The sequence below is a fragment of the Dromiciops gliroides genome, chromosome 1 (assembly GCF_019393635.1).
Source record: "Dromiciops gliroides isolate mDroGli1 chromosome 1, mDroGli1.pri, whole genome shotgun sequence".
Lineage (NCBI taxonomy): Eukaryota > Metazoa > Chordata > Mammalia > Microbiotheria > Microbiotheriidae > Dromiciops > Dromiciops gliroides.
The window spans coordinates 389,411,751-389,435,377 of record NC_057861.1 but is presented as its reverse complement, the minus strand read 5'-3'; positions in this window follow the sequence as shown (position 1 = coordinate 389,435,377).

Here is a 23,627-nt window from a genome sequence, read left to right as displayed (position 1 = left end):
TTTTCTATTTATTCAGAATTTTATTTTTCCCCAATTACATATAAAAACAATTTCAAGATCCTTTTTTTTTTTTTTTTGGTGAGGCAATTGGGGTTAAGTGACTTGCCCAGGGTCACACAGCTAGTAAGTGTTAAGTGTCTGAGGCTGGATTTGAACTCAGGTACTCCTGAATCCAGGGCCAGTGCTTTATCCACTGTGCCATCTAGCTGCCCCAACATCCATTTTTAAAACTTTGTGTTCCAAATTTTCTTCCTCCCTCCCTTCCCCTCTAAAAACTCAAGAAATTCAGTATAAGCTACACATGTGCAGTTATGCAAAACATCTCCATGTTAGTCAGCTTGTGAAAGAAAATGGACCAAAAATTAAGAAAAAGAAACTAAAAAACTATGTTTCAATCTTTATTCAGACATCATCAGTTCTTTCTCTGGAGATGGATTGCATTTTTTCATAAGTCCTTCAGAGTTGTCTTGGAACATTGGATTGCTGAGAAGAGCCAAATCATTCACAGCTGATCATCTTACAATATTGCTGTTATTTTGCATACAGTACCTCTCATTTTGCATCAGCTCGTGTAAGTCTTTCCAGGTTTTTCCAAGAGCATCCTGCTCATCATTTCACAGTTACTATTACTAAATGAATTTCCCTCCATACTACTCTCTCCATGTCATTTACTCCATTCTCTATCTCCTTTCACCCTTTCCCTCCTCAAAGGTATCTTGCTTCTGACTGACTTCTCCCCCAATCTGCCCTCCCTTCTATCACCTCACCTCCCCCTTATCCCCTTCCCCTCCTAGTTTCTTCCAGGGTAAAATAGATTACTATACCCAATTGAGTGTGTATTTTATCCCCTCTCTGAGCCAATTCTGATGAGAGAGTAAGGTTCACTCACTCCCCAGAACCTCCTCCATCTTCCCCTTCACTCCATAAGCTTTTTCTTACTTCTTTTATGTGAGATACTTTACCCCATTCCACCTCTCTTTTTCCCTTTCTCCCAGTGAATTCCTCTCTCACCCCTTACTTTTATTTTTTAAAGCTATTATTCCTTCATATTCCACTCACACTTGTGCCCTCTCTCTAAATATACTCCATCCAACTTCTCTAATAATGAATTTTTATGAGTTATAAGTATCATCTTTCCATGTAGGAATGTAAACAGTTTAATATTTTAATATCCCTCTTAATTTATTTTTATCTGTTTACCTTTTTATGCTTCTCTAGAGTCTTCTATTTGAAAGTCAAATTTTCTATTCACCTCAGGTCTTTTCATCAAGAATGCCTGAAAGTCCTCTCTTTCATTGAATTCCCATTGTTCCCCTGAAGGATTATACTCAGTTTTGCTGGGTAGTTGATTCTTGGTTGTAATCCCAATTCCTTTGCCCTATGGAATATCATATTCCAAGCCTTTGATCCTATAATGTAGAAGCTGCTAGATTTTTTGTTATCCTGACTGTGGCTCCACAATACTTGAATTGTTTCTTTCTGGGTGCTTGCAATATTTTTTCCTTGACCTGGAAACTCTGGAATTTGGCTATAATATATCCTGACAGTTTTCATTTTAGGATCTCTTTCAGGAAGTGATTGGTGGATTCTTTCCATTTCTATTTTACCATCTGGTTCTAGAATATCAGGGCAATTTCCCCTGACAATTTCTTAGAAGAGGATGTCTAGGCTCTTTTTTTGATCATGGCTTTCAGGTAGTCCAATAATTTTCAGATTAGTTCTCCTGAATCTATTTTCAAGGTCAGTTGTTTTCCCAATGAGATATTTCCCATTGACTTCTATTTTTTCATTCTTTTGGTTTTGTTTTATTATTTTCTTGATCTCTCATAAAGTCTATAGCTTCCATTTGCTCAATCTTAATTTTTAAGGAGTTATTTTCTTCAGAGAGCTTTTGTACGTCCTTTACAATTTGGCCATTTCAGCTTTTCAAGGCATTCTTTTCCTCATTGGCTTTTTGTACCTCTTTTACCATTTGGCCTAGTCTGTTTTTAAGGTGTTTTCTTCAATATTTTTTGTGTTTCTCATTTACCAAGCTATTGACTTTTTTTCATGATTTTCTTACATCACTCTAATTTCTCTTTCCATTTTTTCTTCTACCTCTCTTACTTTCCTCTACTCTCATACTTACAAAGTCCTTTTTGAGCCCTTCTATGGCCTGAGACCAATTCATATTTTTCTTGGAAGCTTTGGATGTAGGAGCTTTGACTTTGTTATCTTCTGAGGGTGTATTTTGATTTTCCTTGTCAACATAGAAACTTTCCAGGGTCAGCATTTTTTTCTGTTTGCTCATTTTCCCAGCCTATTTCTTGACTTTTAAATCTTTGTTAAAGTGAGGCACTGCTTCCAGGGTGGAGGATACATTGTCCCAAGCTTCAGGGGTTTTGTGCAGCTGTTTTCAGAGATACTTCTAATTATGTTGTATGATTTAAGGAGAGCTATGTTTACTACTCTCCCGGCCTGCTCTTTGGTCTACAAGCAACCACAGGCCTGCTCTTCTGCCCTGGAACTATGAACAGAATCCCACTCTACTATGGCTGCAAGCTCTTGAGTGCTTGTGCTCCTCTTCTGCCTGGGACCAACACCCCAGCCTGTGACCTGGATCTGAATATTGGCAAAACAACAGAGTCCTTCCTCATGTGCTAATAAAGATACTCCTGTAATCTCCTTCTGAAGTTGTTCAACACCCTTACTGTCTGTGGGCTGAGTTGCAGAAGCAATTGCTGCTGCTGTTGCTGCTGCTAATTAGAGGCTCCCAAGGCCTATTTCTGGTTTTCTGTGGTTTTGGCTGGGTCTGCACTGGGGCTGGGACTGTGCTGGCACGGCCTGTGCTGGGCTGTGGTCCACTCTCACCCTGGTATAATAGACCTTTTTGCCAACCATCTAAGTTGTCTTTGGCTGGAAAATGATTTCACTCTGTCTTTTTTGTGGATTGTGCTGCTCCAGGATTTGTCTTATGGCATTATTTGAAGGTGTTTGGAGGGGTCTTGTGGAGAGCTCAGGAAAGTCACTCCCTTTTCTCTGCCATCTTGGCTCTGTCCCTTTAAAGTCCCTTTTAAGTTCTTCTAAGGACTTTCTTTGGGTTTGTGACCATTTGATATTTTTCTTTGAAGTAGAAATAGCTTTTTAAACTTAACTGTCTTCTTCTTAGTATGAACATAGATATTTTCTAATATCACAGTAGCTATTTATGATTGGGTTCTTTCTCTTTTCCTTATTCATCTTTTAACAGTTTATTTCTTGTCTGTTAACTTTGTATTATACTTGGGCTCTAGTCCTGAGGTGTGGAGGATAATGTCTTAAGCTTCATGGTTTTTATACTGTTGTTTTCTGAGTTTATCTGGGGGCCTGACCTGAGGTTCTCCTCTCTGGCTTTGAGTGATGGCCAGGAACCCCAGCAATCCTGTCTTGTACTATGATGCTTTTGCACCCTATGGTCCCTCCTGGGTCTGTAAGCTTCAGCTCACCCCTATGTCCTGAAACCAAAACCACAAACTCAGCTTTCCTGCACATGACCACAGCCAGCAGAGTCCCTGCCCCTTGCTACTGTACTCACCATCATATGCTTACTCCTTCTTACCCACAGCCACAGCCCCAGACTATGTTAGTTCAGCACACTTAGGCACGAAGTTAAGAGGCCTTCAATCTTCCTCCGATCAGTTGTCCAACTCCCATTCTGGACATAAAGCAAAAGTTCCCAAAGCTTAGGCTACATCCCTACACAATTGCCTCCAAAATTTGTTGTTTGCTGATTCAGGAGTATCTGCCTAGAGGTATCTGCACTTAAATCCATTTCAGCCAACCTTCTCCTTTTCTAAGGTCCTTCTAAGTTGTCTTAGGTAGACAACTGCTCTAGACCAACTTTTAAGTATTTCTACCAGTCAAAGTTCACTTTGATGCATTGTTTCAATTTGTTTGTAAGGGAATTTAGGAGAGCTAGGTAATTTCCTACCTTATTCCACCATCTTCTTCCAAAATACTATTTATAGAACCAAAGATAGACAAATAATTGAAGATAACTTAATAGTTTGATAGGTAGACAGTAGAATAAAAATGACAATGCTGCTGAAATCAATGTATTTATTCAGTGCCATGACAATCAAACTACCAAATAATTACTTTCTAGAACTAGAAAAATAATAAAGAAATTCATCTGGAAGAACATAAAGTTAAGAATCTTAAGAGAAATTATGAAAAAAGTACAAATAAAGGGGCCTAGTACTCCCAGATATTGACTAGCTGTGTGACCCTGGGCAAGTCACTTGACCCTGTTTGCCTCAGTTCCTCATCTATAAAATGAACTGAAAAAGGAAATGGCAAACCATTCCAGTACCTTTGCCAAGAAAACTCCAAATGGGATCATGAAGAGTCAGATACAACTGAAAATGACTTATCATCATCAATAACAACAACAAATTAAAAACAATTAGATAGGGGGCGGCTAGGTGGCGCAGTGGATAAAGCACCGGCCCTGGATTCAGGAGTATCTGAGTTCAAATCCGACCTCAGACATTTGACACTTACTAGCTGTGTGACCCTGGGCAAGTCACTTAACCCCCATTGCCCTGCAAAAAAACAAAACAAAAAAAAACCAAATAAATGACATTGTCTCAAAAAAAAACAATTAGATACTTTAAAAAATGAGAGATTGTTCAGTGGGACAGATTAGGTACACATGATCCAGAAGCATCTGAATATAGTAACATAGTATTTGATAAACCCCAAGATGAGGTCCAAATGGGCATGTGACTAAACTATAAAAGGTTGCATAATAGACAAATGAGAGCAAAGGAGGAAATATCTTTTGTGTCTATGAATATAGGAAATATTACAGAGGTGCCCATCAGTTGAGGAATAACTGAATAAGTTGTGGTATATGAATGTAATGGAATATTATTGTGCCATAAGAAATGACAAAAGGGGTGGTTCAGATAAACCTAGGAAGATTTGTATGACATGATGCAGAGTTGAGTGAGTAGAACCTAGAAGCTTTGTATAGTAACACTATAAAGGAAAACAACTCTGAAAGACTTAAGAATTAGGTTCAAAGTCATTACCAACCATTATTCCAGAACACTGATAATTAAGCATTCTATTTTCCTTCTATTAGAATGATGATAGACTCAAGGTGATGATTAGATATGCATTTTCATTTCAATGTGGGAATTTGTTTTGTGACTACACTATATACGTTATGTTATATGGCTACATGGGTTTTCTTTTTCACTGAGGGGATGGGGTAAGGGATAGTTGCTAAGGAGAATCAGTAGCAATAGGTTGGCAAAAAAGAAACAGAAAAGAAAAAAAGGAAAATTGTATAAATTTTATTAAAAAAATATACAGGGGGTCAGAAAGAAATAGTTAAGAGCTTTAAAAGTTAACAAGTTGGTTATAAACTTAAAAGATAAGGAAATCTATACATAATAAAGATTTGTAGTTTTATGTACAGCAGTCTTTTTCTGTTAATTACTTCCATATGTTGAAATGCTCATTTTATTTGGTTTTTATTAGAATAAAACTAAAGAAGGTTTTAGAATAAAACTAAAGACAAAAAATATTGCAAACATACTGAGAATATTTTGGGGACTTTAGTCACTGACTCCAATTTATATTTGTTTTTTCAGATAATTTTTCTCTATGACACAACTAAGTTTAGTTCCAGTGAGTCAATGGAGTAAAGGGGAGAAATAATTTTTGAGTAGGAGCATTTTGGGGAGGACAGATTTGGGTGGGGTTTGGATTGCTAGATCACAGTGTAGTGGAGATTGAATTGGAATTGAATTGCCTCTTTTGTCTTGTGTTTCCTTTCTTGACCTTAAGTGAATGAATATCTATCCCAAGATGTATACTTCAAGGAAGTGACTGTGAGTTTAAAAGATCTGGAAGTCCTCCATCCTTTTACTTCAGTTCTGAATGTCAGCAAGGATAGGAGTCTCTGACAATAACTTCATAAGTCTTGGAGAAGGTGACTACTAAAAAAAAGGGGGGGATAGCCCAAGTCTGGCCAGCAGTGTGAATATTAAAGCCAAGGAAAAATGTAAAATATCTGATCCATAATCCTATAAACTGCTTCAAGGTAATTTGGTTTTAAGTCTCAACCTCGCACCTGGATGAAACAGTAACTAGCACTGCCACTTAGATTTCTCTTATTGTCGATCCATGTTTTCTGAGAGGCTTATGTTTTAGTATTTATCCTGTGTGTAGGCAAAAAAACCCCAACTTGTCCCATACCTGATTCATATTCAACATTGAGTGCATTTCTAGTCTCCCTTTTGAGGAAACCCTAGACAAGAACCTAAACATAACCTTTACATAATTTGTCCCAGAGTGCCAGGGTTATAGTTTTAAGAGCTGAAATATGAGAGAAAAGATAAGCACCCATATCATTAAAGGCCAAGTTCCCCATGACTTAACCAGACCATATGCCTAGCACCACAGCAGCCCTCAGAGAGAGGAAGTGGGTATAGTGCAGGGTCATGCTGGCACAAGGTCAAACAGACAGGAGAGCTAGTTGTTAAATTTTCAGTGGGAGCATTTACACCTCAGAAATCAGGAAATGCTACAAATAGTGTGATGATTTGTTGCTTTGTGTATTACTTAGACTTATGAAAGTCTAGGGCAACTAGGTGGCACAGTGGATAAAGCACCGGCCCTGAATTCAGGAGGACCTGAGTTCAAATCCAACCTCAGACACTTGACACTTATTAGCTGTGTGACCCTGGGCAAGTCACTTAACCCTCAATTGCCTCGCCCCTCCCCCCAAAACCCCAAGTAAAAAATAAACAAACAAACCAAAAAAACAACAAAAACTCCATCAACACTGCTGAGGTCTGAAAACTTCAGACTTAAGAAAGTCTTAGAGAAAACATTAATAATACAAACTAAACTTTAAAATATGTTGTGTGCTTTCAGAGAGCCTGTGGTTAAACATTTACCAGCAAACCCCTGAGACTGTGCCTCAGCCCCTCCAGCAATGGTTACTTGTTGTTAGGATGGCATGAAGGTACTGAGGTGTTTGGTCATGGGAAAAGTGAAAGAAGGGCACTAAAAAAAGACAAAGGAAGGTACTAGAGCCTAACTAACGCTTTTGAAATTTTCTTCTGGCTGGCTTTGCTTTCAGGAAAACAAAGGTTTGATTTGTTATCCATTTTATAATGAAAGATTCCCTGTAATTTAGTAACACTTGATTTTTAAAAAAGAATTACAGCCTAGGTAGTGTCTCAAGACTGAAATGAGCATCAATTGCAAAACTCATACTTTTCAAAAGCAAAAAGAAGTGACTGGATGCACTCAAACAGCTTTACAACATCAGATATTTGTCATACAATATTTTTAACAACCTTTACTCAAAACATTTACTAGAAATTAATGAAATTAAAACCCTCAGGCTCAAAAATTCCTTCCCAATGATTAATCTTCAGGGGGGAAATGTGTGAATCAAACCCAATGACTAAATGTAGTCCCTAGGAGGTTACAATTTCATCTTAGCCCTTTATTTTTCTAAATTTTGTGGGACACTTTTTTTAAGAGCAGTTCTTATTTTAATACTTACTATCAATACCCTAAATTTAAAAGAATGTCACACCCTAAAGAACCTAAAAGGTAGAAACTGCTGAAATTTCAGATCCATTTTTGTTGATTTATTCTTTATTAGATTCAAACAGAAGAGTTACTGAGTAGGACACCAAGGTAACAAGGGGATGCTGATCCTACTTAGCTCTGGGAGCTAGGTGGCACAGTGGATAAAGTGCTGGGACTGGAGTCAGGAAGACATGAGTTCAAATCTAGCTTGACTTCCTTAGCTGTATGACCCTGAGCAAATCACTTCACCTCCATCTACTTCAGTTCCCTTGGTTATAAAATGAGAATAATAATAACATCTACTTCCGGGGATGGTTGTAAGGATCAAGTGAGATAATAATTGCAAAGTACTAAGTATAGAGCCTGGTACATAGTAAGCAGTATATAAATGTTGGTTGTTATTGTTCTTATTATTTATATTAACCCTTCAGTATATAAAAGCTGAGGAAGTCTCAAGTTCTTTACAGATCCCAGAGAGCAGACAACCTTTTATCCCTCAACTCGACCACTCTCCTAAAGACAGTGACAACCTATTATCAGAAAGTAGGTCTTAAGCAACCAGCTTCTGGTGAACCCCACCTCCTGCTTGAACTCCCCATACTTCAGTGAACCTTAGTCATGTGATCTTGGCATAATGGAGTCAGCTCTTCAAAGAAGCAGACAAATATGCTTAATTCTTATCACAGAATTAAAAACTAAATAAACAGTACATAATACATGAATATATTACTTGGCAAAGAGAAAACTCAAAATTGACATGATATCTGTGTTTAAATATATTTTGAGGGGGAAGCTAGGTGATGCAGTGGATAAAGCACCAGCCTTGAATTCAGAAGGGTCCGAGTTCAAATTCGGCCTCAGACACTTGACACTAGCTGTGTGACTGTGGGCAAGTCACTTAACCCTCATTGTCCCACAAAAAAAATAATAAATAAATTTAAAAAATTTTTTAATTCTATATATTATATATAGGTCAAACACATACACACACACACACACACACACATATATATATATATATATATATATATATAGCCCATTGGTATAGGAGTCTCTCTTCATTGGTGGAGATCAATGCCCTGTGCTTATATGAGGAGTGGGATGGAGTTGGTGAGAGCCGGAGAGCTCCAGTCTCTTCAAGCTTCAGAGTTCTTTTTAGTTCTCTTCAGTCTCTACATTTCCTTCAGTCTTTTCTGGCTTCCAGCTGTCAGAGTGAAGATAGAAAATGCCAACTAAATTTCAGGTTGCTGAAGGAAAAGACTCTAGGAAGAAGACGACATGAGAGAGCTAGGAGTCTCCATCATGTCCCCATTCCCAGCTTGCTACTCTAGAAACTCTGAGGAACTTCCCCTTGGCTGAGATCTAGGACTCTCTCTTCCTTGGTTGAGCTCTCGTTCCCAATGAAAGAATTCCTTCACTCTGTATTGTCGAGTATATATTCTCCTAGGTATAAGTTCTCTGGTTTCTGGTTTGCTCTCACCTTAGATAAGTGGGTTTCTTTGTTTGGCATCTGCTTCCTGTTAATTAGCTTCCTGTTAAATAGCTATCAGAAGTTAGCCTGAACCTAGACTAATAATATTTAAGGGAAAAAATAGATATAATTCTTACCCATAACCCATTCTTTCTGAACAGAACAGGGTAATGCTTCTGGCCCCAACTTCCTACTTTTCTTCCTGGAAGGATTTAGTCTTCCATGAAGAAAGGTGGGGGAAATAGGTTAGAGACGTCTATTCTGCCTCCCTTTGAGCCATACAGTACTACCTTCCTCCCAAGCTACGTGTCAGGGGATAGCTCCCTGCTACATAAACATTTGAAGGACTGTCACAAATAAGAGGGATTGGACTTGTTCTATTTGACACCAGAGGGTACAAGTAGGAACAGTAGGTGGAAGCTGCAAATCAGAAAATTTGGTCTTGATATCACAAAAAAACAAAGACTTCTGAACAGTGTGAATTGTTTAAAAGTGCAATGGACTGTCACCAGAAATGGTGAGTTTTCCTTTGATAGAGATCTTCAAGCAGAGTCTAGATGATCACTTGTGAGGTACTTGTTTTGTGTTTGGGTTGGATTATATGTGTTATAGGTTCCTTCTGACTCTTAAATTCGGTGATGCTATAATAATAAGAAAACAATTAGTAACAAAAATAGCTACCAAGCAGTTGTAAGATAGTACATTGCTCATAAATTGGCAGACAGTATTCAGGTTCAATTGAAGACTAGGAGTTCCAGTAAAAGCATAATTCAATCCCCCTTGGAACATGCAAAAAAGGATAGGCCACACTACATGATTTAAAATTTGATGGTTATAAATAAAAATGTAGAAACTTTGACTCTGGGACTTATAGCATAAGGTATAGACTTGGGATCTAGTGAGACTCAGGAGAAGACAGAAGCTCCCACAGTCAGTGTCTTTCTTGGCCTCACTGTCCTGTCACTGATGTAGACATCTGATTCTTTTGACCCTAGTTAAGCATCACAAAGCAGGTTGAGCACATTTAACAACATGCCCTGGCAAGAAGAAGCCTACCCCTTCCATAATGCCCTGCTAACCCTCTTTTCGCCATCCTCACCCCATAACCTTTCTGTGGTACCTGCTCATGTCATTTCTCTCTCACTGAACAGCAAGGAGGAAGGGAAAAAATTTTTAAAAGAAAACTACAAAAAAATTCTGACATGTTTTTTCTCTTAAAATGAAGACTACAAAGATTTGTTATAAAAATCTTAACTCATAACATCAAAATGCACTTGGGTTCTTGAAGGCCCTACCTATTTAGTGCAAAGTCAGTATAGACATTTTGCCAAGTTAGAAAAGATTCAAGTGTAGTTTCAGAAACAGATTATATCTGTTTCCAAGGGCCAGGCTTATTAAATATGAAGAATTTCATCACCAGGAGACTAGCTACTTGGTGATGAATTATTTGGCTATGCTAACACATGAAACAAAGTGGGAAAAACAGCTGTGGCCATAGCAGAAACAAGGACAGAGGGTACTAATAATCAAAGAGTATATAGACCAGAAAGTATTATTTAACTGTTCATATCTAATTGGGAGATCCTTGTTCAATAATCAACCAGCTGAAACACTGCTTGAGGAATTTAATCACATAAATATTGACATTTATACATAAACTGAATCAGAAGACTGAAGGAAGTTGCAGATAGGTAGAAGCATGTTTCATGGGCTCTCCTTGGAAAGATAAATAGAACATGTAGAATTGGTTCCATCATGAACTCAAAGACAACAAAGAATGTGGTTTTATGGAATAGATGGTCATCTTGTCATACTGCCCTCAGGACAAATGTAAATAAAAATACCGACATGGAGGTAATTGTGGATTATATGCCTATATCTATTGCAAAAGATGAAAAGGTGGAGAAATTTTAGGGAGAACTTTACAAGGTCCTCTAAATCCAGCCAACATCTGCTATTTTATTTTAAGACTAAAGTGGGTGTAGGGGAGGGTTGTGACAAATGTGTTGGAATGTATAGTTTAGGAACAAGAAACAAAAGAAACCAAAGACTTATAGATAACTCAGAAGCTTCACATCTGCAAATGAAGAATATTTCTCAGGAAGAGAATTGCACAGTTCAGGACAGGATAAGGATTTAACACCCCCATAAGAAATGAAATAACTTCTATCTTAACAGATAGGAAACAACTGGTTAATAACGTGGGTATCATTTCTCAACCAATTGTCTGTGTACAGTCAGACCACTGACTAATTAAAACAAAGGTCAAAATTGACACCAAAATAGAATAAAGGATAAAGATGAGAAGATATTGCATTCCATTAGAGCAACTTCAGTTTGACTTGCTCAAATCAGTTACCAGATTAGAAAAATAGTAAAAGGAAATCTTTTTTCCTAGTTGTCATTGCTAATTTATTTGAAAGTACCAAGGGAGCTTTATGTACATAGGGAAGCTGACCCAGGAGTATTACTGAAGGTAAACATACTCTCAACAATAACACCCACAATTTATATAACTTTACCTATCAAACGAGAAACTTTGTTTTTCTCCTCTAATGGCATCAAAAGTAGTAGAAAGTGATAATTAGAGTATGATAATGTCTTGACTGTCTACACTGACTGAAATGGATTATCCTTATAATTATATTTAGCTTGGCAAAAATTTATCTATACTTAAAATTCATATATACTTCTTTCTGGTGGATGCTACTAGAAGTCATAATATAAGAAGTCTCAATCCTTTGTTACCATGTGAATAGCCACTTGAAATGGGTGTCTACGGTGAGTTACCCAGCAGCTATGAGTTTCTCCTCTCTTAGTTAAGCCATTTTTTCTTCTTTACTATTGCCTCTTTTCCTCCTTACCCCAACCTACTGTTACTGAGTTAAATAGTACTTTGCGGGTTGTCCTGAGAACCCAATGACAATTTATGACATGCTCAAACACTTTTTCCCCCTCTCTTTACATCTTCAATTTAAAGTTCCTTAAATTAAATCAACCAATATCCAAATATATTCTTCTAGTTCCCCTTAGATGCACTCTGTCCTTAGCCAAGTCTTTGATTCCTATATCTTATGCCACATTATAGGAGCCAAATGACAAACTCCAACATTATCTTATTAGCCAACTGTTCACTTTTCATATCCTTTCTCTCCGATTGCAATAGCCTCTTAATTAGTCTCCCTGCATCCTGCCTCATCTCTCCTCTCTCATGACTACCAAATCAATATCACTAAAGCAAAGGAGGCTCCAACAATCTCATCCCTTGCTCATGATGCATCAGTGCCCTCCTATTGTATTTTTAAAAAATTTAATAAAATTTTCAGTTCCAAATTCTCTTCCATCCCTTCTTTATGTTCCTCCAGTTACTGAGAAAACAAGAAAACTAAAACCCATTACAAATATATATACATACATATGGAAAACAAATGTCTAAATTAGTGATGTTCCAGGGAAAAAAATCAAGGAAGAGAAAGAATTAGAAGAAAATATGCTTCAATCTGCACTCTGTGTCCATCAGCTCTTTTTTCTGGAAGTGGATTTTTATCATGAGTCCTTTGGAATTATGGTTGATTATTGTATTGATCAGAATTACTGTCTTTCAAAGCTGATTATCTTTACAAAATTTCTGTTACTCTCTCAATTGTTCTTCTGGTTCTATTCACTTCACTTTGCATTAGTTCATACAAGTATTTTCAGGTCTTTTCTGAAGCCATCCCCTTCATTGTCTCTTACAGCACCATGGTATTCTATCATATTCATATTCTGTAAGTTGTTTAGCCATTCCTAAGGGGAAATTAAGTGGTACAGTGGATAGAGCACTGGCCCTGAAGTTGGGAGGACCTGAGTTCAAGTCTCATCTACTAGCTAGCACTTACTAGCTGTGTGATCCTGGGTGAGTCACATAACCCTAAATTGCCTTAAATATCTGGGGGCCATCTCCAGTTGTCCATATATATATATATATATATATATATATATTTCCACTAGACCCAGATGGCTCTGGAGGAGAGAGTGAGGTTGGTAACTTTTCACAGCCCTCCTTCACTTAAATCCAATGCATTGCAAGTCATGACTTCACCTCTTGATGTCATGGTCCTCTTCGAGAATGAAGGACAAACAACAACAAGCCATTCCTAAATTGATAAGTATCCCTAAAGTTTCCAATTCTTTGCTACCACAAAAAAGCTGTTTTATACATGTGTACATGCATGTGTGTATACATGTATGTAATGCATGTGTGTATATATGTACATATATGGGTATTCATATGTACATACATAGATACACCTTTTTTTGTGAGGCAATTGGGGTTAAGTAACTTGCCCAGGGTCACACAGCTAGTAAGTGTCAAGTGTCTGAGGCTAGATTTGAACTCAGGTCCTCCTGAATCCAGGGCCGGTGCTCTATCCATTGTGCCACCTAGCTGTCCTGACATACCCTTTTTTTTTTCCTTTGATCACTGTGGGGTATAGATTTAGTTGTAGTGCCTCTGGGTCAAAGGGTATGCACAGTTTAATAGATTTTGAGGCATAGTTCCAAATTGTTTTCCAGAATGGTTGAACTACTTCACAGCTCCATCAAAGAGTGCATTAGTGTACAATTTTCCCACATCCCATAAGCATTTGTCACTTTTCTTTTATGTCATATTAGCCAACCTGATGTATATAAGATGGTACCTTAGAATTGTATTAATTTGCATTTCTATAATTATTAGTGATTTAGGTAATCATATGGCTATGGATAGCTTGGATTTCTTGCTCTGAAAACTACTTATTCAAAAGCTTGACCATTTATCAATTGGGGAATGAGTTTTATTCTTGTAAACTCAGTTCCCTATATAGTATAGAAATGAGACCTTTATCAGAGTAACTTTCTACAATTTCCCTGATTTCCCGCTTTTTTCTAATTTTAACTGTATTGGTTATGTTTGTATATAAACTCTTAAATTTACATAATAAAAAGTTATCCATTTTTACCTCTTGTATACCACTGTTTCTGAACTCTTCCCTTAAGCAAAGGTCTGACAAGTATTTTTTCATGTTCCACTAATTTGCTTCTTATATAACCCTTTATGTCTAAAATATGTACCCATTTTGAGCTTATCTTGGTATATGGTGAGAAATTTCATTTATGCCTAGTTTTTGACAAACCACTCTCCAGTTTTCCTAACAGTTTTGGTCAAATAGTTCTTGCCCAGTATTTGGGTTTATTAAACCCTGGATTACTATGTTCATTTGCTACTGCATATTGTGTCTAATCTGTTTCACTGACATATCTCTCAATTTTTAACCAGTACCAAATTGCTTTGATGATTATACTTTGTAGTACAGTGTGAGATCTGATACTGTGCAAGGTCTCCTTCCTTCACATTTTTTTCATTAATTTTCTTAATATTCTTGACCTTTTCTTTCTCCAGGTAAATTTTGTTAATAGTTTTTTCTAGCTCTACAAAATAATTCTTTACTAGTTTAATTGGTATGGCACTAAGTAAATTAATTGAGCTACTATTATAATTTTAAAAATATTGGCCCTACTTATCCATAAGCTATTAATATTTCTCCAAATATTTAGATCAGTATTTATTTGTGTAAAGTATGTTTTACAATTGTGCTCACATTGTTGTATATATCTTGGCAGGTAAACTCTCAAGCATTTTATGATGTCTATGATTTTTTAAAATGGAATTGCTTTATCTCTTCCTGCTGAGTTTTGTTGGTAATATAGAAAAATGATAATGATTTGGGTGGGTTTATTTTATATCTTGCAACTTTGGTGAAGTTGTTTCATTTATTTTTAACATTGACCCTTTAAGGTTTTCTAAGTAAACTATCATACATATCATGTGCAAAGAGCAATCATTTTGTTTACTCATTGCCTATTCTTATTCTTTCAATATCGTTTTTCTTGTCTTATTGTTATAAATGGCATTTTAGTATAATATTGAATAGTATTAGTGATAATGGACATTGTTACTTACTCCTTATCTTGTTAGAAAGGCATATACCTTATGCTCATTACAGATAATGATTGTTTTTGGTTTTAGATAGCTACTTATCATTTTACAGAAAACCATATATTCTGGTGCTTTCTGCTATTTTAACAGGAAGGAGTATCATATTTTATTAAAATGCTTTTTGTAGCTAGAGAAATAATCATATAATTTTTGTTGTTAATATGGTGCATATAGTTTCTTAAAACTGAAACAGTTCTTATAAATCATGGTATAAATCCAGCCTTATCATAGTATATAATCTTTGTGATATATGCTATAATCTACCTGCTAGTGTTTTATATAAAATATTTGCGTCAATATTTATTAAGGAAATTGGTCTATTTTGACACTCCCTGGCTTAGGTATCAAGGCCATATATGTATCATAGAAGGAATTTGGTAGAATTCCTTCTTTACTTAATTTTTCAAACAGTTTATATTGGATTGAAATTAATTCTTTAAATGTTTGGTAGAATTTCCTCGTAAATCCATCTGTCCCTGTGTATTTTTCCTTAGGGAGTGCTTTTATGACTTATTTAACTTTTCTTTCTAAAATAGGGTTATTTTAAGTATTTTATTTCTTGTTCTAATAATCTAAGCAATTTATATATTTAAAAATATTCATCCATTTAATTAAAATTGATAGTTTTATTGGCATATAGTTGGGTAAAATAGCTGTGAATAATTACTTTTATCTCATCTTCATTGGTTGTGATTTCATCTTTTTCATTTTTTGATACTAGTAATTTATTTTTCTTTTAAAAACTCAAATTAGCCAGTGGATTGTCTTTTTGGTTGTTTTTTTTTTAAATGGCTCCTAGTTTTACTTGTTAGCTCAATGGGTTTTTCTCAACATTCAATTTTATTAATGTCTCCTTTGATTTTTCAGGATTTTTGTTTTGATGTTTAATTGTAAGTTTTTAATTCATTGGTTTTCTATTTTTTTTAGTTGCATGTCCAATTCATTGATATGCTTTCTCTCTCTTTTATTAATGTAAGCATTTAGAGATATAAATGTCCCCCTAAGTACTCCTTTGGCTCTATCTTCAAAATTTTGGTATCTTGTCTGTGAGATTTTTATGGTCTAATACATTGTTAATTTTTGTTAAAATGCAAGACACAGCTAAAGATATGTATATTCCTATCTATTCTCCTTCAGAATTCTTCTATGGTCTATCATATATAATTTGTCTAAAATTCTATTCATCTCCTTAACATCTTTCTTGTTTATTTCATGATTAGACTTACCTAGGTTTGAGAGGGGGTAAATCAACACACCTCCCATTATAGTTTTACTATTTCCTCCTGTAATTCAATTAAGTTTTCCTTTAAGAATTTAAATTATGTGTCATTTGGACATCTATGTTACTTTTTAAATTTTATTTTTAATTTGTGGAATAACAAAAATAACAGCACAATAAAAAGATGAAGATATGTGAAACTGCAAATCTACAATGTACAACTTGCTTTTTCTTTCAAATATACAACAAATTATCATATAAATTTCTTTTCTCTCCTTCCTTTCCCCTTGCCCTAGAGATGGCTACCATTAGACACAAATAGATGTGTGTATACACATACACGCACACACACCTATTTGTATCCATATATATGGATACATATATTTGTATCTATGTGTGTGTGTGTGTGTGTGTGTGTGTGTGTGTATGCATAGACACACACATAAATGTAAAATTATTCTATACATACTTCTATTTATCAGTTCTTTCTCTGGATGCAGATAGAAACTTTCTTCATATATTCTTTAGTTAATTTGGGTATTTAGACAAAATAACTCATTTAGGCAAAATAACAGATAGTTAGACAAAATAACTCATTTGCACAAAGTCATTCTTAAAACATTATTGCTGGGGGCAGCTAGGTGGCACAGTGGATAGAGCACCGGCTTTGGATTCAGGAGGACCTGAGTTCAAATCTGGCTTCAGACACTTAACACTAGCTGTGTGACCCTGGGCAAGTCACTTAACCCTCATTGCCTCACCAAAAAAAAACCCCAAAAAACAAAAAAACATTATTGCTCTTACAATGCACGATGCTTTCTTGACTCTGCTTATTTTGCTTTTCATTATTTTGTGCGAGTCTTTCCACATTTTTCTAAAACCATTGAATGTGTAATTTCTTATAGGACAATATTACGTTTAGTATTGATATTACCCAATTGTCTATGGTGCATTTACAGTTTCCCTGTTTATCTCTTTTAATTATGTGCATTTTTGCTTTTGTTTTATCCGAGATCATGTTTGTCACTTCTACTTTTTTTTACTTCAACTAAAGCATAATAGATTCTGTTGCAGCTCCTTATTTTAATTCTATGTGATTCTTTCTTTTGTGTGTTTTTTGTAAACAAAATATTGTTGGATTCTGACTTCTAATACATTCCGATATCCTCTTATCTTTAAGTGTAAGTTCATCCCATTAACACTGAGAATTATTATTGCTGTGTTTTCTTCCATCCTATTCTCTTATCCTTATCTTTATTTGTTTTGGGTTTTTTTGTTTGGTTGGTTTTTTTGCGAGGCAATTGAGGTTAAGTGACTTGCCCAGGGTTACACAGCTAGTAAGTGTTAAGTGTCTGAGGCCGGATTTGAACTCAGGTACTCCTGAATCCAGGGCCGGTGCTCTATCCACTGCGCCATCTAGCTGCCCTTATCCTTATCTTTAAAAAAAAAAAAAAATTGCAGGGCAATGAGAGTTAAGTAACTTGCCCAGGGTCACATATCTAGTAAGTGTCAAGTGTCTGAGGTTAGATTTGAACTTAGGTCCTCCCGAATCCAAGGCTGGTGCTTTATGCACTGTGCCACCTAGCTGCCCCCTCCTTATCTTTTTTTTTACACTTCAAGACTCTGTTACTTCTAACCACTGCCTCCTTTAATCTGCCTCTCTTCTTATTCTCTTCCTGCCCTTTCCCTCCAACTATGTTTATGTGTATTCTTCCCTCCTTGAACCAGGCAGATTTGAATGAGGTTCAAGTGTTGATTGCTCTTCATCTCTGCCCCCTCCAGTACATAAATTCTTCCTCATGCACCCAATTTACATGAGATAATTTTTCCCCATTCTTTTTCACTCTTCCCCCCTTTCCTAGTGCATTCCTCTTTCCAACCTTCCATTTTTCTTTTAAGATAACCCAAACAGAATAGAATTATACCTAGGCTCTCTAATTAGAGTCCTTCTCAGATCTTTGGTGATGATAAAGTTCTCAGAGGTTTATATGTATCATCTCCTCGTATGCTAATATAAACAGTTTAACTTTTTAATTCCTTATAATCTCTCAGTCACATTTCCCTTTTTATGCTTCTCTTGAGTTATTTGTTTGAATGTCAAAATATTTATTTAGATCTGGTCTTTTCATCAGGAATGCTTGAAAGTTCTCTATTTCATTAAATATTCATTTCCCCCCCTCTACCCTGTAGGATTATACTCTGTTTTGCTGTATAGATTATTCTTTGTTGTAATTCCAGCCTTTTGAAATATCATATTCCAAGCCACCTGTTTCTTCATAGTAGTAGCTACTAAATTTTGTGTGACCTGACCATGGCTCCAAAGTACTTGAATTCTTTCCTTTTGTTTAATTTCAGTATTTTCTTCTTGATCTGGGAATTCTGGATGTCAACTACAATATTCTTGAGAATTTTCATTTTAGGGTTTCTTTAAGAAGATGACTGGTAGATTCATTTAATTCCTACTTTGCCTTTTGGTTCTAAGATATTGGATTATTTTTTCTTTATAATTTCTTGAAATGTGATGTCTAGGCTCTTTTTGTTGTAGTGACTTTATAGTAAACCAAGGATTCTTAAATTATCTTTCCATGATCTATTTTCCAGGTCAGTCATTTTTCCTATCAGATAGTTCATATTTTCTTCTATTATTTTTCAGTCTTTTGACTTTGCTTTTATTATGTCTTGATGTCTAATGGAGTCATTAGCTTCAATTAGTTCAATTCTAATTTTTAAAATTATTTTTTTCAATAACTTTTTCTATCTCTTTTACCAAGTTGTTAAATTTCACTTCATAACTTTCCTAGATAGCTTTCATTTCTCTTCACATTTTCTTTTATTTTTCTTTACTTATTTCCTTTCTTATTTGGTTTTTAAAATAAATTTCTTTGTTCTTTTAAAAATCTTTCTTTTTCTTTTCTTAACTTTTCAAGGAATTTTTTTTTTTTTAGTGAGGCAATTGGGGTTAAGTGACTTGCCCAGGGTCACACAGCTAGTAAGTGTTAAGTGTCTGAGGCCAGATTTGAACTCAGGTACTCCTGACTCCAGGGTCGGTGCTCTATCCACTGCGCCACCTAGCCACCCCAACTTTTCAAGGAATTTTTATTGGCATTGTGTCCAATTTATGAGGCTTTTCTTTCAAATTCTTTCAAGTCATTGTCTTCTTTTGTAGTTGTGTCTTGAGCTTCTCTACCACCATAGTAACTCTTTATTGTCAGTTTCTTTTTTATTTGCTCATTATTCCAGCCTGCTTCTTGACTTTGGACTTTTTGTTAGTATTGTACTCTTCTCACTTCTATGGGGTGGGGTTGGGTGAAATGTCTGACCTAAGCTTTTGCTGCTTTCACATATCAGTCTGAGGGAACTGCAAGTTTTTAGTACTTCTACATGATATTGATCTGGGAAGAGATCTGTTCACTGTCCTCTAGGTCTGGGTTCTACAAGCTCCTGACAGGCAGGTAGGTGGCTACAGCACTGGCCCTGAAGTTGGAAGGACCTGAGTTCAAATATCACTTCAGACACTTACTAACTGTGTGACACTGGGCAAGTCACTTAACCCCAATTGCCCTAGACATCCTGGGCCATCTGAGGTTTGTCCTGATATATATCTCACCACTAGACCCAGATGGCTTTGGAGGAGAGAGTGAGCTTGGTGACCTTGCACAACCTTCCCTCACTTATATCCAATTCATTGCAATTCATGACATCACCTCCCAATGTCATGGTTCTCTTCAGAAATGAAGAACAAATAATAATAAGATGCTCCTGACATAAGTTTTGGATCTGTTGGCTTCTATGTAGTTGAGTATCAGTGGATTTTTGCTAGATTTAGTCATTGTTAGTCTGTTGGGAGGCTCTGCAGGTTCAGAGTGACTGTAACTGTTGGCTCCCCTTTGGTCTTGGTCTCCTGGACTGGTTTTTCCAGTTCAGGCTTATATTCTGGACTAAAGGTTAGAACTGAGTAACCATTCAAATCCCAAGTGCAGAGTTACATACCTAAGTTTTTGAAATTCATTCTGTCTTAATACTCAGCTAGGACCCTGACCTCAGTCATAACTGCTCCTTTTCACTGCTGTTTTGTGACCCAAACTATGTAATGGATGACAGAGCCAACAGATGGTGCTCATTCCTGCTCCCAGATCTAGTTCAGGGGTCCCCTGGGGTCTCTTTCTCTCTGGCATTCTTTCTGCTCTGGTGCTTATCTCTGTTCTCTTTCCCTCCCTGGGCACCGGGATGCTGCTGATCCTTATGCTATTATATTGTGCTCCTGGTCAGCCTCCATTCCAGTGTCCACAGACCTCTCTGTCTGCCTTTCTAAGCTGCTCCAGGTTGGAAAAATGACTCATTAGGACTTTTTCTTGCCTTTTTTCATCAGAATTTGGTCTGGAATGTTTTCTAGGTTCTTCTCAATGAGGTTATGTTGGGAGAACTAGGTAAAAATGTTTCCTCTCACTCTGCTATCTTGACATAGCTTTGTCTTGAAGTATTTGAATTTTTCCTATTGTCTTTAGTATAATATATAATGCCCTGCTCCTTTCAGTATTAAAAGCTTTTTGACATCTTTCTATAACCTATTTTTCCAGACTAGTTTCACTTCATTCTTCCTCAAAATTCCACGTTGCAGTCAAATTGGCCCACTTGTTCTCCCTTTTATGCTACATTCCATTTCTAGCCCCCATGCTTTGTACAGGCTTGGAATGCTATTCTTCCTCCCAACTACTTCTTGATATGCCTAGCTCCCTCCAAGTCAGCTCATGTGCTCTTGAAAGAGGCCTTTCTATATTTTCCTAAATATTAGAGGTCCTTCAAACTATCCCTTTTTACTTATTTTGTGTTTATCTGGACACAAGTTGTTTTCTCTCAGTAACATATAAGCTATCTGAGGTCAGGAACAGATTTTATTAGTATTTCTGTATCTCCATTACCTAGTACAGTGCCTGGCACATAGTAGGTATTTAACAAATCCATGGTGTTTTTTGTTTTTTTTTTTTTAGTGAGGCAGTTGGGGTTAAGTGACTTGTCCAGGGTCACACAGCTAGTAAGTGTTAAGTGTCTGAGGCCGGATTTGAACTCAGGTACTCCTGACTCCAGGGCCGGTGCTCTATCCACTGCGCCACCTAGCTGCCCCCATTAACAAATCCATGTTAACTTGAACTGGATCAGATTGAATTGAGTTGAACAAAATTAAACAAAATAAAAGAGTCCCTATCAATACAGATAATCATCAATTCCTAAAAATGTTAGATAATATTAATCAAGCAATTTCTACAATGAATTGGCCAAAAGAGTCCAGAAATCACCTCAGTCAGCAAGTATTTTATTTCCTTGCCAAGCACAGAGACATGGCAGCCAAGGTCAACCCTGGTTTATTATGTAAACTCATTTACAAAATGTTAACAGAGAAGAGTTGTGGAAGATTGCATGTAGGATCACCTCACAAAAGAAACAAGAGTTATATATAAGAGTTATATATAAGTTATATATATATATAAGAGTTATTATAGTGGAGGGGAAGACGAATCTTCATAAAGCTTATTATGGGATATAACTAATCCAGATGGTCCTCAAAACATTATGAGACACTTTGGTTTGCTGCTGATGAGGTGCTGCTTGGAACAAACCCCAATGTACTGCCAATCTTCTTTTTAAAAAAATCCATAACTGCTCAAAAGCACTTTGACTAATAATGCACAAAAAAGGATAACCTGCTATTCAGATTATGGCATGCACTTGGATGGGCAGCCATTTAGTCCATCGTGGTGAATGTAGACTTTGCATATATGTTGCAGAGGCTGCAAAGGCTGGGAGCTGAATTGAAGAGAGAAAAAGAACAGAATGGATTCCATTTCAGAAATTGTGCATCACTTTTAATAGCCTAAATAGTTTCTTAGTACACACAAAATATTTAAATATTCTTCTAGTGTTATTGTCTTCAAGTAACGGATGGAGAGACCTATTCTGGGCATAAGTAGGTTACAACATATTGTTGTAATTACTGGCACGTGAGAATTTCTGTAAAAGGTAATATCCAGGAAATGTATGGTCAGAAAAAGAGATAAGCTATGCATGTAATCAGAGTAAGGGATAACAGACAGGCCAAGTTTCCAAAACAATCCCAGATGGTGCATACTGCATAAAACCTTTTCTGATCCTCTAGATGCTCCCATAAACCACCTTGCATTCATTTTGTTCATGTTATGTATATACTTATACTATATACATATTGTCTGCAACCATTAGAATGAAAGATTCTTGAAAACATACAGTGCCTGGCACGTAGTAAGATCTTAATAAATGCTTGTTCTTGAGAGACAGACAGACTGATGAACTGATTGGCACCAGCATTTACTGATAATGAAGGCCTCCAGCATGGTAACAAGATTATCTTTGGTGTATTTATGGAAGAACATGGACAAGAATTAAAAAGCTTTGCCTGGGTTGCAATCTAAATCAGTGTGACTGGATCCTTTGAGGCACTGAAGTATTCACATAATCAAAGAGTATACAGTAGTAGACATGCAATGTCACTCAAAGTCAACATCTTTTTTAAAAAAATAATAAACATTTTTATTTGTAGTTTTGAGTTCCCGGTTTTATCCCTTCTTCCCTCCCCTCCTCTCTCCCTGAGGCAGTAGGCAATTAGATATGGGTGAAACATGTGCAATTATGTAAAACGCCATAATAGTCATTTTGTACAAGAAAATTTGAATAAAAGAAAAATAAAAGATAGTGAAAAACAGCACACCTTAGTCTGTGTTCAATCAATATCAGTTCTTTCTTTGGAGGTGGATAGCATGCTTTATCATTAATCCTTTGGGATTGTCTTGGATCATTGTATTGCTCAGAATAGTTGTCATTCACAGTTCTTCATTGAACAATATTGCTGTCACTGTGCACAACATGCTCCTGGTTCTGCTCACTTCAGTATACATCAGTTCATATCAGTCTTTCCAGGCCTTTCTGAAATCATCCTGCTTGTCATTTCTTATAGCACAATAATATTCCATCACCATCATATACCACAGCTTGTTTATCCGTTCCCCAATTGATGGACATCCCTTTGATTTCCAATTCTTAGCCACCACAAAAAGAGCTGCTATAAATATTTTTGTACAAATAGGTCTTTTTCTCTTTTGGGGGATGTCTTTGGGATATAAATCTAGCAGTAGTATTGCTGGATCAAAGAGTATGCACAGTTTTATAGCTCTTTGGGCATAGTTCCAAACTGTTCTCCAGAATATTTGGATCTTTTCACAACTCCACCAATACTGGATTAGCATCCCAGCTTTCCCACATCCCCATCAACATCCAATAATTTCCTTTTTTGTTATATTTGCCACTCTAATAGG